Raw genomic sequence first — 11,060 nt, 5'->3', positions numbered from 1 at the left:
CCTGTAGGTCTGGGAGGGAGCAGAGCCTGACCTTGGAGATACTTGGATTTGGATTCCGTTGCTGGCCTCAGGGCAGCTCAGAGTTCAGGCTTTGGTTGGGTAGTGCCAAGCACAGCACGCATTACCCTCAGGTTCCTTCTTCTGTCTAGAAGGGGTCTTACATACTGGAGAAGAAGAATTGTGAGCCGAATAGGAGCCTGGATTTAAATGTCGCTTCTATTAATCTCTAGCTGTGTGCACTTAAGCAAGTTATTGAACTTCATTGTACCTCAACTTCCTTATTTGTGAATTAGATAATCAGGCATTCTTTCTTCCCAGGTGTATGATTCGAATCCCCCAAAAGATTTGTTGAAGTCCTGTTCCCTGGTACCTATGAAAATGACCTCATTTGGAAATGGGGCCTTTGCAGATGTGGTCAGGTTGAGGTGAGGTCCTACGGGAATAGGGTGGGCCTGAAGTCAATTACTGGTGTCCCGATAAAGAGAGAGAGTTTGGAGACATGCAGACACAAACAGAGGGAAGATGGCCATGGGAAGCTGAAGGCAGACATTGGAGCGATGCAGCTATAAGCCAAAAAATGCCAAGGATTGCCAGCAACCACCAAAATCTAGGAAGAAGCAGGAAAGAATTCTTCCCTTCAGAGGGAGCGTGGTTCTGCTGACACCTTGATTTTGGACTTCTAGCCCCTAGGACGTGGAGGAATACATTTATGTTGTTCTAAGCCACTCAGTTTATGTTAATCGTTAGGGCATCCATAGAAAACTAATACAATAGGGTTCTTACAAAGAGTGAATTAGTGAACATGGTAAAGCACTTAGGAAATTGACTGGCATATAATAAGTGCTATGTAAGTGTTTGCTCCCATTAGTCCAGAGTCACATAAGTGGCAAATAATGAGTCTAGATTTAAACTAGGACTAATCACTATGCAATTTAAAAATGGGGAACACAGATTTACACGTTTGAAATTAGAATGAAATGTATAGCATGGATGTATCTTTTTTAAATGATTTGTCAGCTTTGTAGATTAACTTACAAGTTATTGATCCCCTTCCAAAAAAAAGCTACTGATCCCAATCACAGCTGATAAGCAAGTTTCCAACCTATTGTTTTTCTTTGGAAAGAACCACCAGCAGCATTTAGGAAGGATTTGGGATTTTGCTGACATTGGAAAAATACAGAGGTAAGAGTAGGAGATTGGGATTTGGGTTGGCAGGATACAAGCCTATGAACTTGGCATGTCAGGAATACAAGGAATGGGAAGCTGTCAATCAATGTAGAGGTCCTCACTACCTTTCACTCCAAAGAATTCCCCAGTGGGAAGCCAGATATGCAGGAATTAATGGGAATTGGGAAGGGAAATTAAGAAACTAGAAAAATATAGTGTGGAGTCAAAATGAAGGGATTACTTAGAGAAAACCAACAAACTGGCCAGAAATTTCCAAATCACATGAGAAGAGGGTTTCGAAAGGCATTCTTTGAGAGAAGAAATGGTTTGCATGACAGATGGATTTTCCCCTAGGAGATAGGAAGCTTTTTTTTTAAAATTTTATTTATTTTTTTGACAGAGATCACAAGTAGGCAGAGAGGCAGGCGAGAGAGGGGGTGGGGAAGCAGCCTCCCCAAGATCATGACCTGAGCCAAAGACAGATGGGAAGATGGGAAGCTTCTTAAGGGAAGATTTCTCTCTCAGTGTAAATGATGGACTCGGGGTGATTGATACTCCACAGAAGCTGAACCCATAGTCTTTTTATCACTTTTCCCCCCCTTCCCTTTAATTACTTAAATCTGCCCTTATTTGCATCTGGACACAGCAGTAGAAATAGCTGGGAAATTGCTGGAAATAGCAATGTGGATGTAGAAGACAATATGGATCTAAGAACATAGTTTTCGTTGGGAGACGTGATTGCATGAAGGCATTGGCCGTACTGTGGATCTCACATTGGTTCTGAGATATTCTCGAGTTTTCTCAACTTTCTGGGTGTGGCACTGGGGCCAGGACAGACGTTTATGTCCTTTTAACTCTGGGTTCCTGGAAGAGTCGGATGAATGAGTGACATAGGTCAGAGTCACTTTGGGTCCTAAACAGCAGGCAGCCTCTGACCCATGGGTGGAGAAGATAACTGGGCACCATGCAGGGACTAGAATGGAAATACTCAACACAGAGCTGGGATATTGGAAAAAGATAAAATTAAGATTATTTGGGGGGAGGGCGCCTGGGTGGCTCAGTGGGTTAAGCCGCTGCCTTCAGCTCAGGTCATGATCTCAGGGTCCTGGGATCGAGTCCCCCATCAGGCTCTCCGCTCAGCAGGGAGCCTACTTCCCTTCCTCTCTCTCTGCCTGCCTCTCTTGTGATTTCTCTCTGTCAAATAAATAAATAAAATCTTTTTTAAAAAAAAGATTGTTTGGGGGGACGTAATTTACCTGTGGCAAAAGAAGATTTACTTGAAAATGGAAAGAGTTTGTATTATTAAATTTTATAGAATGGCTTCAAATTTCAAGATACTTTAAGGTAATACTACTGGTTATTATAGGGCTGTCATTTGGTTCTCATTACATTGCTCATTCTGGCAGGTTTGGATGGATACATTGAAGGAATCAGAGTCAAGACATACATACCTGTATTTTTTTTCTCAGTATATTTTGTGCCATAGGGAAAATGGATTTGAAGTAACACCTTCACCCTCAGTGGCTCCTGGAATTGTAAAAGACACAGATATTCAGAACAGTCTTGAGGAGCCAAAGTGCTTTTCTCGTTGATTCTAGGAATGGTGGAAAGAATCAGTGAGATCACTGTGAAAACATGGCCAGGGCTTTGCTGATACACAGACATTGTCTCCCACAGGGGCCGTAGCAGCCTGGCTGGCCACAGGTCCACTCATGAAGCAATTTGGGTTAATATGACAACTAATGGAAATACTGGCTTCTATGGGACCTGTTAATATCCCCCAGCTAACACAGGAGAAACCTTAGAGCTGTTCAGTAACTTACATGCCCAGGTCACAGAGCTAATAAATGATGCAAGTGGGACTCAAATCTAGGTCCTTATTTAGGTCCATTTATCCAGAGTCTGTGCTCTTAACCACTGCCCTGTTCTGTTCCTGTCTTAGTTGAATCATTTCCCCCAGCAAAGTTGACCTGGCCCCCGCCCCCCACTTTCTATGCTATCTACTTAGCCCACCTCTTACATCAGGTTAGAGACCAGTCTTTCCGACCAGTTCATGAGTTCCTTGGATGCGAAGCTCTCAGTAATTAATCACTGCACTTTACACAATGCTGGGCACAGAGCAGATGCCCGATAAATGTCTAATGAATGGGCGGATATTATTGTTCTGTTCTCCAGGTTCTTCCATCTAGCGACTTACACAATACCTCCATTAGTCTGACTAGTAGATACCTCAAACTTACCGTGTCCAAACTGTACTCCTCATGTTCCTGGCAAGATGTGCTTTAGCTAACAGTATTCCCATCCTAGTCCTTAGTGTCTTTCTCCCCTTTACTCAGGCCAGACCTGTAGAGCGTTCTCTGGCTAGTCTATTTCTGTAATCTCATATCTACTCGTAATTCCTGGCAACTGTACTTTAAGTATATGATTTGAACCCTGCCCCTTCTCATCAGTTCCGCTGCTACTGTTCTCATCCAAACCACGGCCATCTTTCATGCGGAGAACTGTATCCGTCTGCCCAGTAGTTCCCCTCCTTCCGTCTTTGTTCCCCTACAACCCATTCTCACTATCGGCGTGTTTCTATAATCGTGGTGAGATCATAGTATGGTTTGTTGAATGATAAACGCTAGCAGATCCCCACTGTATTCAGAATAAAAGCTCAAATCACTCCAGTGGCTTATAAGGAGTTCCATGCTTTGCCTACTAACATCCCCCTAATTGTACCTCCTACAACCCTCTCCCTCGTTCTCTATGCTCCCGACTCATAGGTCTCCTTGCTGCTTCTCAGGTATGCTAAGCACAAGCTTTCTCAGGGACTTTGCACTTGCTATTCACTCTAGAATGCCTCTTCTCCTTAATATGCATGATTCACTTTCTTAAGCTCTTGGATATCTTTGTTCAATCTCCTCCTCTGCGAGCCTTTCCTGCTTACTCCCTGCGCTATGCCTGGAGTGTGTGTGCTACACTTAGCCTGACTAATTCTTCTTCTTGGCATTTGTGTGCTATATAACAGTAATTTAGGGCACCTGGGTGGCTCAGTCGGTTAAGTGTCTGCCTTTGTCACAGGTCATGATCCCAGGGTTCTAGGATCAAGTCTCACATCAGGCTCCCTGCTCAGTGGGGAGTCTGCTTCTCTCTCTACCGTTGCCCCCTGCTTGTGATCTCACCCTCTCTTCCTCTCTCTCAAATAAATAAAATCTTTAAAAAAAAAAACCCAATAATTTATTTTGTTCACTGTTTGTCTCCCCTCACCACAATATAAGCTCCAGGAAGATAGGGATCTTTGTCTCTTGTTCACTGCCATTTCCCAAGTATCTAGACCAGAGTCTGTTAAATGATAAGATTTTTTTTCTTTTTTTTAGAAAGAGAGTGCAAGTGTGCGTGACCAGGAGGGGAGGGTAGGAAAGGGTAGGGACAGAGGGAGAGGGAGAGAGAGAATCTTAATCAGGTTCCATGCTCAGCCCCAATACAGGGCTTGATCTCAAGACCCGAGATCATGACCTGAGCTGAAATCAAGAGTGGATGCTTACCCAACTGAACCACCCAGGTGCCCCCATAATAAGTATTACATGATTTCTGGGTATATGAAAGAAAAGGTGAAGAAACTCACTGCATAGTTCAGGAAATGTATGTTCTGAGCTATTGGATGGGTGTGCTCTGTACACATTTCCCACTCTGTGATCCCGTGACTGTGTGGCTTTCTAATTGACATGCCTCCTACTCAACTACAAGCCAATGTTCACTAAGAAAATTCATCACAACAATTATTTATATAGGGCAAGAATTATTTACATAGAGTAGCTTTCTCTTGGTCAGCTTAGTAACGAAACTTACTACAACTAACACTTACATGTTGTTACATTCTCTATTCATCCAACAGTCTTCTCCAGCAGAAGCATCACCCTTTCCTACTCTTTCTGAGCCCATTTCTCTACATTCTCAGATCATGAACACAGCACTGATTGCAGAAGACAGAAACCCTCCTTTGTGGATTGTTTTTTCCCCCTCTATATGACCTGATCAGATTTGGTCGTCACAGAAACATTTTGTGCTTTTCATCTCCGAATGTACTGTTTTTTAACATCCGTCTGTCCACTGCACTTTTGATCCTATCCTCTTAAAGATTTGCTTCCTCCTTTCTCCCACCTTTTGTATTTTTAAATGTTTCTGGCTGCCCTTGTTCCTTCCCCTCATCGTATTCAACTTGACACTATGTATTAGCACGTCTAGCTCAGGTCTGGCAAACAGCAGGTGGTTGTTGCGTGTTAGTTTCCTTCCCCCACTGCTGCCCGTCTCCCTTACACCCAGAAAAACTGATATCTTTTCTTGACACTGAATCTCCCCGAACTGCCACACTGTTTCTTTCCGTCTCAAGCATTTTCCTTCAAAGTTCCACAGCTTGTTTCTTCCTCCATTCCTATTGGTTTACCTAATTTTCACCCCTTAGCTCACGTTGACCCAATCATGAAATCAAACACTTCCCATTAGTTTTCATCCAGCTCGGCTCCTCTGTGGCATCTGAGAGCACAGACCACATCTTCTGTTTACAATTTTCTTTTTGGGATTTTTTTTCAACACTTCTCTTTTGATTCTCCCCTTCAGCTGTTCGTTCCCACCATTTTTTGGTATGTAACTTACTGCCTTCACCCATTGCTCCTGAAGTGCTGGAAAAGCCCAGATTTATGTCCTTAGCAAGTTCTTCTTTTTTCCGTATATACCTTTCTTTCTCATTCAGGCGCATGACCTGAATGCATTCCTGTTTGCAGAGCACTCCCCAGTTTGCAGATCACTCCCTAGCTCCTTTCCAGACTTCTTCTCTCACAACAGATCTGTTTCTGCTTTGTGGATAGCCCAGAGTTGTCTTACACTCAACACAATAAAAAACTGAGCCGAGTATCTTCGCTGGTGCATTTGCCTTTTCCCGTGTTTCTAACGGGATGATGTCACCTGTCACCTAGATCCCCACAGCTGTTCTGTGCGTGTTGTGTTTTATTCATCTTGGAATCCCCTGCCCCCCAAGTTGGCTCTTGATTTTTCTATAAAGGTTACATAAAGCATTTTGATCACCTTGTTGATGATCGATACAAACTGTCTGATCCCATTCCCCATTATCAGCTTGCAAGGAAAGTGATAGGCGAAAATACTTCATGTTTTTTGTGTGGAGAGGAGGGCTAGTCTCAGAAGACTTAAATAAAAATAGGCATTTTCCAAAACAGCATGGATGTCAAGTAAAAAACTACATTGTGATTCTTGCTTGGAAAATGGTAGAGTACATTATTAACTCTCACCCCCCCTCTTTATATCCAAACCCTTTTTCCATATAAGGAAGCAGTCTCCCACTGAAGACATAGTAAAAATCTCCTCTCTTTCACTTTGGGCTCTACCGTGTGATTTGCTTTCACCAGTCTATGTTAGCCGACTTGAGACCTAGGCGTTGGCACGCACCTGGAGGCTGGGTTTCCCTTGTCGCACCTGGGCAATCACTAGAGGAGTCCTGTATCAAGGCTTGCACCACGGGGGACCAGGAGAAGAATGAAAGCTGCAGAGCCCCAGCTGCCCCACACATCACCAGGCAGAAGCAAAGCCACGCCCCCAAACGCAGACAAGATCTGCTTCTGGGAGTCTAGACTATCTGTGGATGCACAAGATACGTGCTTATGGTTGAAAGCCACCCAAGTTTTGTGTTATCATGTGGCAGTAGTTGCCTGATATAAATACCAACATCTATTTTTAGTGGCTTTCTTCTTCCTTCTTTTGAATTGTGCCTCCCTTCTCCTCTGTTCTATTCTAGACAGCATGCTCATGTAAAAAAACGACTGGCTTTGGAGTCACTGTCCTGATTTTGAACCCATCCCACTAATGATTATAAACTGAATAAGCAACTTGGCTCCTTTCAGACTTCGTTTTTTAAACCTGTGAAATAAGAATAAAAATACCTGTAACATGTTTCCATGAGTAACTTTTGTTAAGCATCCAGCATATAACGATCAGGTTAGACTCAGCAAATGACTGGTAACTGACCGGAAGGGATTACAAACAGAGAGAACAGGTGACTCTGTTCATTTTATTCCCCAACCCTTCCCTCTCCTATCTTGTTCCGTTCCCTCTCAAACACAATCTTCTTCTTAGGCTCAAAATGGATCTCTCGTGGTGTGTGTTCTTTCCGACTCAGTACTGAGATAGTCACTCTCATTCCCTTCCCGACCATACCCACTCTATGGGGACAAGTCATTGTAAAGAGCGCTTTTTTATGTTCAGCTTTCCGGTCGTCTTTAAGGTCGTGTTTTTGTGTATATAATGTTAGCCTGGTCTTTCAGTGGGGGCATTTAATCCATTTATATTGAATATAGTATTTATATATCTGGCTTTTTAGCTTCTTGATCTACCTTTTTATATTCTCTTGTTGCCTTCATTTGCATTAATCTTTTGCAAGTTCCTTATTTTCCCTCTATTAACTTGTCAGTTACACATTCCTTTACTATTCTTTTAGTGCTTACCCCAGAGATCATAGATTATTACTGCCCAAAAAAGCATAGTACTTCACCACTTTCCCTATAATGCTAAAACCTTCGAACATTTTGACTATATCCACTCCATCTTGTGCATTACTGACAAGTATTTTGATACTCATAGGACATTGTTTTCATATCAGTATTGATTTCTATTTATCTACATGTTTACCTTTCTGTAGTTTATTATTTATTCCATTTCTGTATTTCCATCTCTTATTCAATATTGCCAGAGGTTTTAGTCATCTTTACACAGAATCAGCTTCTTTACTTTGTTACTGTACTTTTTTGGTCATTACTTTCTGTAGTTGTCTCCTTTCTATGTTATTTTATTCTTTTACTTAAAGAATTTCCATGGGGTGCCTGGGTGGCTCAGTGGTTAAGCATCTGCCTTCGGCTCAGGTCGTGATCTCAGGCTCTCTGCTCAGTAGGGAGCTTGCTTCTCTCCCTCTGCCTGCTGCTCCAAGGTCTGCTCATTCTCTCCTTTTCTGTGTCAAATAAATAAATAAAATCTTTAAAAAAATTTCTTAAGTGGAGGAGCACCTGACTGGCTCTGTGGTGGCATGTGTGACCCTTGATATCAGGGTCATGAGTTCAAGCCCCACATTGCGTGTGGAGCCTACTTTAAATAAATTAATTTTAAAAACCGTTTTTAATTCTTAAGTTAATAATTTAGTTCATTAATTTTCTAGCTTTTCCTCTCTTGTAACCCTCTAAATACCATTTTCACTGCATTCTACATGTACTGATTAACATTATTTACATTTCATTTTAGTTCTTAGTATTAGTAAATTTGTATGTGATCTCCTCCTTAATACAAGAGTTATTTAAAGCAAAAGTTTTTTATGTGGGGATTTTGAAGTCTCTAAACACAGTAACTTATAATTCTTGTTTTTGCAGGTTTTCAAATAAAATATATTGTGGTCAGAGAACATCATCTATGTAATACTCACTTGCTAATTGTTGAGAATTACTTTACTGCACTCTACAGTAGCGATTATTTTAAGTGTCTTATATCTGTTTGAGAACAGATAATCTATAACTGTGAGGCATGGATTTTTACTCCCCGTAATTATTAAATTGTGTTGTACAAATACGTATCCTTACTGATATTTCCATTGACTCGATCTATCAATAACTAGGGAAGTGTATTTAAGTGGGTCACTAAGGGGATGGTTTTATCAATTCTCCTATTTAATTCTACCAATTTGGGGCATATGATCTGAGGCGACTTCGTTAAGCACATGGAAATTTGGACCTGTTATACTTTCCTGGTGGATTAAACTTTTAACTATGTAGATGCCTTACTTCTCATTATGCTTTTTGTATTAAAAAACTTTTGTCAATATTAAAATAATTCCCTTAGCTTCTTCAGGTTGGTATTCTCCTGGTATATCATTTTCATTCTTTGAATTGTTCATTGTTCCTATATTTTTCTGTATCTCTGATACATAACCTATTGTTCTAATCAACTTTTGAGCCCACCTAAATAATCTCTTTGACTTAACCAATATTTTGTCTGTTTTCTTCACTTATTTGGGCTTTCTGCAACTTTTAGTTCTATTTGTCCCATCTTTAGATGATTATTTTTTGCCTTTCTTTGGACAATATGAGTTACTTCCCTACTTTTGCTTTTAAATTCTTATTTCCAATTTTCCCTCCACTGTTTAGAATATTATTTACTCTATTTCCTGTAATGAGTATCCTTGATATTGCACAGTGCATACTTAATAATTTAATGTAATAATTTAATAGTGAATACTTAATATCCAGAGCTAACCAACATATTATAGCTTTTGCCCTGAACAATTCATGAATGCTAACACACTTAATTTCTGAGCACCCTACCCCAATTTACATGCTATTTCTGTTCTCTAGTAATTTTTTTTAAAAGATTTTATTTATTTATTTGACAGAGAGAGAGACAGCAAGAGAGGGAATACAGGCAGGGGGAGTGGGAGAGGGGGAAGCTGACTTCTGGCTAAGCAGAGAGCCCAATGCCAGGCTTGATCCCATGCCCCTGGGACCATGACCTGAGTGGAAGGCAGACGTTTAACTGACTGAGCCACCCAGGTGTCCCTGTTCTCTCGTGGTTTATCCACAATAAAGCTTTGCTGTAGAAGGGGGCCTTTCAGAATAGCTCCTCAGAGTTAAAGAAGGAAGCAGAGATCTTTGTCTCTGGATCCAGTTTTCTGCTTTTGTATTGATGTTTCCTGGCTCATGGTTAACTCATCACTCTTTGGGTACTTTCTTCCAACTGCTCCCAGCTCTTCAACCTTGAACTGCTTCTTGATAGAGCTTTTGCAGAGATTCAATAAATGAACCAAAGATCAAAACGGTTGCTGTAGTCCTCTTCCTGAGATTGTCCCTTGATAAGTAGTCTCTTGGACTCTTCTAAGAGATTGTAAGATGTACAACTAATGGAGGAACTACAGGTGAAATGAAAAGAGCCCAGAGCAGTAGTCTTCCAGAAAATCCTGGGAATTTACAGTTTCAATTATCTTCCTGTGCAAATGGCCTTTTGAAGCCTTGTCGTATTCTGCAGGGATCATTACTAAGATTTATACTCTATTTAAATGAAGATTGTTATTTTTCATGCACCTTTGCAGAGGACTGGGTCTTTTTGCTCCAGCTACCCATTACTTCTGCTTCTGGAAGTCTTTATATAAGTTCTGCTCTTAAACCCCCAGTTTCCACTGAAGAGCTCCCGTCTTTCCAGATTACCAAATAATCTAATCTCTTTTTTTTTTTCCTAATCTCTTTTTTAAAAAAAAGCAAACTGGGGGCGCCTGCGTGGCTCAGTGGGTTAAAGCCTCTGCCTTCAGCTCAGGTCATGATCCCAGGGTCCTGGGATGGAGCCCCACATTGGGCTCTCTGCTCAGCAGGGAGCCTGCTTCCTCCTCTCTCTCTGCCTGTCTCTCTGACTACTTGTGATTTCTCTCTCTGTCAAATAAATAAATAAAATCTTTTTAAAAATCAAATTGCATTCCCTCTTGTCTCCTTTTACTTGAAATTTCCATGGGCATACACATACAGTAAGAACAGGAACTGTTGGGGCGCCTGGGTGGCTCTGTGGGTTAAGCCTCTGCCTTCAGCTCAGGTCATGATCTCAGGGTCCTGGGATGGAGCCCCGCATCAGGCTCTCTGCTCTCTGCTCGGGGAGAGCCTGCTTCCCTTCCTATCTCTCTTCCTGCCTCTCTGCCCACTTGTGATCTCTGTCAAATAAATAAAATCTTTAAAAAAATAAAATAAAATAACAGGAACTGTTCATTATAAGATATCCTTACATTTGTCACGCTGACAAGAGTTGTTTCTTCTTGTTATTAAGGATAATTTACAGTGACTGGTATCTAAAGAGAAATCGAGGGGCTTCGTGGGGTAAAGCCT

This window comes from Meles meles, chromosome 8 (assembly GCF_922984935.1).
Source record: "Meles meles chromosome 8, mMelMel3.1 paternal haplotype, whole genome shotgun sequence".
Classification (NCBI taxonomy): Eukaryota; Metazoa; Chordata; class Mammalia; order Carnivora; family Mustelidae; genus Meles; species Meles meles.
The sequence above is the reverse complement of the archived record's forward strand: the minus strand, read 5'-3'. Positions refer to the sequence as shown.